This window comes from Merops nubicus, unplaced genomic scaffold (genome assembly GCF_000691845.1).
Source record: "Merops nubicus isolate BGI_N331 unplaced genomic scaffold, ASM69184v1 scaffold39712, whole genome shotgun sequence".
NCBI lineage: Eukaryota > Metazoa > Chordata > Aves > Coraciiformes > Meropidae > Merops > Merops nubicus.
The window spans coordinates 16,633-22,530 of NW_008593598.1; the positions used below are offsets into that span (position 1 = coordinate 16,633).

Genomic DNA, 5,898 nt, shown 5'->3' on the forward strand with positions numbered 1-5,898 from the left:
ATCAGCTCTCTTCCATCACTTGAAATTATAAAGCCACATTTAGCTGCCCCTTCCCTTTTCATCTTTCCCAAAACTTTGGTCTTCGTAGCAGTCTTCTGAGCTTCTTTCACCTTCCAGATCACGCAGAACAGAATATCTTCACAGTTAATAAGCAACAAGATGGCAGAAGCAGCCTTGATCACCTCAGACAGAAACAACCGGTATCTTTCAGTCATCTTCTTTGCTTCTAACTTGTCTCAACATCAGGAGCCACAAGGTAGGAGTGGTGCTGTGAAACAAACCTTTTCAGAAGTTTCTGTGCAAGGCCTGGACAGTAAACACTAGTTCAAGGCATCTGCTGCAACAGAACTAATGGCCCTTAACCTCAAAGACTGACAGCTGAGGTGTCAGGTTAGCAGCAACACGAAGCAGAGGTAGTGAGCCAACAGAAGCACTGTCAGACGCCCTTTGCCAAGCTCTTTCGAAGCTACAAGCAGCACAGGAGTGAAGCAGGTTACATCCCCCTGGGTGATGAGGTGCCAGACCCCTACCTCAGGAAGGCAGCAGTCCCGAGCCAGCACTGCCCACCAACAGCACATCAGTGAAAGCTCTGGAGAGACACCAGTCCCAGGATAGTGTCTGCAAGGAAGGTAACCCTACTCCCACCAACATCACCACGCCTGGAGTAACCAAGGGACAACCCTAACAGACAAGTCTGCACACAGGAGGCCCTGAGGTTCCCGGTGCTCCTGTGATGGCTGGGCAGCAGTACCACGGGCAGAGGGAAGGCTGGCAGCCCGTGCTCTGCCAGCTGACACATGGGCAGTCTCAGGCTAGCCTGGGATTTGTCCTGCAAATCTGCATCACAGAAACCGAGGGCCTAAGCTGCGGATATTCTCAGGATATGGAGTGGATATAGGCACCCCAACACCCGACCCAAAGGTGTTCTCTCCCCGACACCCACCCCTCAAAAGGGAGCATGAAAAAGGGTCTTATCATCAGCAGTGCAGTTAGAGGTTGCTTTAGGAGCCCAGTCCCAGAGCCTCTGCTCTTGCTTTTTCACCTGGTACACAAATGCCTTGGGGGACAGCAGAGGAACCACTGAGCAGTAACAGAGGATGGATGAACGTTAGTCACAAGGAGACAACGGGGGAAGGTGAAGCATATTTGCACACCAGATACACAGACACAAGAAAACACAAGAAGGCTGAGAGGAGAGTATGTGCAGAGAGAACTGAAGGTGAGCATGGGGTTAGAAGTGTGAGGGAACGTGGAACCGAGGAAGCAAACGTACCATTAGTCGGATGCTTTGCAAACGACACAGAAAATCGTTTTACGGCTGGCATAGACAAGAGCTCTGAGGAAATAAAAACAGATCATCTCAGTTAACAGCCTCTTCTAAAGATCCCCCGACCTTCATATGCCTGCAACTACCCTTTCAGGATCGCCCTCTTCTTGGCCCCCAGAACACACGCTCCCGCTGGCACCGCTGTGGCACCCCGGGCACCCTACCTGCAGGGCTGATGGAGCCTCGGGGCTGCCTCGTGCCCTGACAGCTCCCCACGTCCCCTGCTGGCACCCCAGTGCTGCAAAGCCCTCAGCCACACCTTCTCAGTCACAGACAGCACCTCGTGCCTTCCCCCGACACCTGCAGCATCCTGGGGGTGCCCCAGGCTCAGTGCCGTGCGGGGTGCGGCTCGGCCATGCCCACAGCCACAGGAGCACACAGCCAAGCAGGCAGCAGCACCACAGCAGGACAGGCTCAGGAGTCACCTCTGCCCCAGGAAAAAGCTGACTGTCCTGCAGAGGAGCTGAGGTGCTCTGGCCTAGGTACGTGCAGCTCAGAACATCCTCCTCATGCAAGCTAAACGGAGCTGCCTAGGAGCTTAGGCAACTCCCTAATGAGGGGACAAGGAGAAGACCCCTGAAGACCTGCCTGCCTCTGCAGTTCTGCTGCTCAAAGCACTACAGGATGGAAGAGGTTTTGGGGTACAGCTGTCGGTGTGGTCCTCAGGCTTCTCCTGGCCATGTCCCAGGGCCAGGCCAAGCTCTCCCACAGAAATCACCCATAGGAAAGACAGTGCAGGCATAGACTCTGTGCATCTGATGGAGTGCAAGCAGATGAGCTTTAAAAGACATGGATTAGTCTCCATATGCACAAAAAACAACCCCAAAAACCAAAACCAGAAACCTGAAAACTTCAGTTTATTCCCACACTGGAAGTTTCTCAGCTATCATGGGAAAGAATGGTCAAGATCAGACTATCTCTATTTGGGATTTGATGTGAAGCCCCAGCTACACATACCTTTTGCTGCTATTTAAGAACTTTTAGGAAATATTAGAAAATCCTTTTATTTCTCGTTTATGTTTCATGTGTCCATACTAGCTAGTCAATAGGGTCTGTCCACCCATCCCTCTACACCAAAGTCAGGAGGTACACATACCAATTTATGCTCCACACCCCCATCGTGCTTCTCTAGGTACATCCACTGACTTGGCCAAATATTCTATTTAAACCAAACCAACTCTCACACCTGCTGCCATTTCCTTCACCAGCGTAACAGCCCTAAAAATTGTTGTTCTTTCTTTCGACTCAACAAACAGAGCATCACAATCTTCCCTGCACATGCAATGACTTAGAAGTGCCCAAGTCCTGCAGCTGCAGCCAGCTGGCTGGTACCATCTCCACTGCCCACCAGAGCTCTCCCTTGCCTTCTCAGCACATCAGTGTAAATGGTACTGCAGCACAGCTTATGGGATCCCTGGCTTCAGACAAGCCAACTTCAGATCACTGCCATCAGGGGACCTTCTCTCAACCTGAGGTTGGGACACAGCCTTCCATGGAAGTGTTCCTTAGCCCTCCTTAGCCCCAACCCCAAGCAAAAAAGGCTTCAGAAATGAGACCCACTGGACTTCCCTTGAGCGAGTCTTTGGCGAAGTGCTACAAGCCATGCACCACGCCTCAAAGCATCACAGCCAGGAAAAAATATCCAACACTTCATGCAAAGACGTGCTCCAGAATCTGAAGGTTTTTAAACATGATTAGCCTGATGACTGTGAAAGAGGCCTTGGTACCAATGTGCTCCCAGTGCCTGCTGTAGCTGCTGTGTCACTTACTGTACTCAGCTCTAGTGATGTCTGGTTTACATTTTATGGTTCAACATTTCACTGGTGCTCCTTTAAGCAGGAACAGGCTTACATCAAGGGCTTATTTCATATTCCAAACCACTTTCCTCAGAAGCTAAAACACCCTTCTGCTTCCTACTTGTTCTCGCAAGCCCCCTGCTTCTTCCTCACAACTGCTCTTACTGCAGCAAGGTGCTGGTAGCAGAGGGTGCCACAGCACACTAAGAAACATGAAAACAGAAGTGTGACATCAAGATGAGTAATTCCAGGCTGCGTTAGTCACACACTGGTTAATTACATCTGCCTTTTAAGTGCTTGAGGGTACAACTGTGTCTCAGCATGCAGAGACCTTGTCCCGGAGCTCAGGCTAATGCAGCAGGACCCTGCTCTGGACCTGGGATGCATGTAGCCAGCTGCAGGCACACTCCACTACACTGCCTATGGAGAAAAGCAGCACAGCACTGGGCCTGAGCAGAACCTGGCCTGCCCCAGCTGAGTACAGAACAAGCAGTCTTTGATGCTCTTGCCTGATAATTAGTGCTGCCTTGGATTCACACTGCTTGCAGAGCTATGGAAGAAAAGCAGCCAGAGCCCTTGCTGGCCCTTCTGGTGGCTCTCCTGGTATTCGCACCCCAGTCTTGTGCCAAACATTCTGAACTTGTTCTGGGACCTATGAGCAGCCTGCACTTGCTGCCTTGAGATCCGTCCTCCAGCTCACCCTCCCTGCCTGTCACCCATGGCCTGCTTGTGCTGGCAGCTCCCTGCAGAGGTGCCAGTCACAGTTTTCTCCTCCAGCAGTGAGCAGCAGCACAGAAAGCCAGCCCACCCAATGGCCTCCATGCAGCGGCACTCAGACGGCTCCGGCAGGCCTGAGTTTTGGATAGCATCTTTCTGCCCTGATTTGCTAGGCCATCTTCCTTGCCTCAGAACAGGACAAATATCCAAACGAAACAACTTCCTGTTTTCCCCAAAGGCCACAAATTACTGCATTACTCATCTTACCTTGTAACCCACCAGTGCTAGAGGCCATCGTGATCCAAATAAGAAAGGCACTGTAAACTCTGACTCTGTATTGATTAAAATGCCATTTCTGAGAAGTAATGCAAAAAGGAAAAAGAACAGACGATCTTACATCCATTCAGATGCTGGGCAGACCAAGTTGTGCAACATCAGATGGATCTCCACCGAGCCAGGGCACAGTGTGCTGTGCAGATCCTGCTCATGGGATGGCTTCTTTGGCACTGCTCAGCTCAAGAGTTCCAACAAATGGCCTGTTAATCAGGACTTAGAGTCTGAGTGCCTGCGTTATTGGGATCACAACAGACCAGCACTTGTGTATTACACAGCTCCAGCTCCTTCAGGACACCTCAGTCTTTCCTGTGCTTCCATCTCCCTGAAAACAGCAGCACACTCGCTGCTTCTGGAGGCACAATGCTCGAGCACGACCTGCAGATCAATCCACAGCTGGCAGCTCCCCTCCACCCACAGGCACTGGGCAACACTTATACTAATGACCCAAATCCATTTTAGGAGACTGTCTTGCTGAACTTCAAGGCAGCTTCTGCAGAACTGCACAGGAACTAGACTTTCCAGTCCTTTTGCAGTATTTTATCCAGGTATCTCACTTCCCTCAAGCATTTCAGGCTTATTACACATGCTTTCTGACAGCTACCTCAGATTCTTCCATGTGCCCAGCACTACTCTAGTACCCATCTTTATCCACCCCCAGCACATCGTTCTGCCTTTGGATGGCTCCATTTTCCACAAGGGAGGGTTACTGTCTCCACAGCAGCTTTGTTTAGCATCAGCCAGATCACCAAGGTGAGCGAGGTAATGTAATATGCTGGATTTCCATCACAGGACAAAGCTATTTAATATCTAGACCAACCAATCCTCCTCCACAACAGCAAGTAGTATGAAAAGGTCACACCAAAGTCAGACTCTAGCAATACCATACATCAGCATAAAACTCCTTGTCTTGCCCTAGCTAGGATCCCCATTTCCTGGGAGATGACAGAAGGCAGCGCTGCGGATGGGGCAAGCGCACACACCCAGCTGTCTGTCTGCTCAGCACTCTAAGCCTTGCCTCAGCAGTCTCCTGAGACTCTGAAGTCCACCAGTTACCAAGCTGCTGCCCAGGGAGCACACATACCGTCTTTGTATGTCAGGCTGCTGGCAAACTTTTTGCCATGGCTGCGGGCGTAGTCCTGGAGGTTGGGGGCACTGGAGGAGCCTCCCAGCACAGTTGTGCTAAACAGGCCGGTGCATTGCGACCCTGGAAAGGCATGGAAGGTGTTAGTATTGTGTCTCCACTGCATGCAGCTACAGAAAAGCAGGGTTAGTCAAAGGAGGAGGAACGAACGGGCCGGTTCACAGGCGGTCTCTGGGGCAGAAAAGACATTATGCCCGGGAGCACAGCGAGGCTGTACTCCCCATTCTAAATTCAGTAGTCTCCAATGCGCAACAGGTAGCCAAAAACTAAACACCAGGAAAGTTCCTAACTCTGTCCAGGGGTTTATTTCCACTTGGCTTTCTCGCCTGGACCAGAAGAAACACCTTGACACCCTGCAGTCAGGAAATCTAGCCACTCGGGTCACAAAAGCCAGGCTGCCAAATCACTGATGTCCAAGTCTCAGGGCTCCATTTCTCTGCTCTTCTGCCCTCACTCCTTGGAAAGTTCCATCTTCTGTAGGGCACCAAGAAGAAGAAAGGACTGACTGATCTTATTGATCAGTAAATGTGAATTAATCCCTCTGTCCAGCAGTAAGGAAAGGAATGTGACCAGAGAGCTTT

At 50.9% G+C, this 5,898-nt stretch overlaps 1 long non-coding RNA gene across 1 annotated transcript; it reads right to left on the bottom strand.

The window, feature by feature from the left end:
* Window positions 1–278: 278 nt before the first annotated feature.
* Window positions 279–5,369, bottom strand: LOC103768348. Its single transcript, XR_608133.1, has 3 exons — window positions 5,258–5,369; window positions 1,274–1,336; window positions 279–306 (listed from the first exon to the last, which is right to left on the bottom strand). It is a non-coding gene; the product is annotated as an uncharacterized LOC103768348 (long non-coding RNA).
* Window positions 5,370–5,898: the final 529 nt, after the last annotated feature.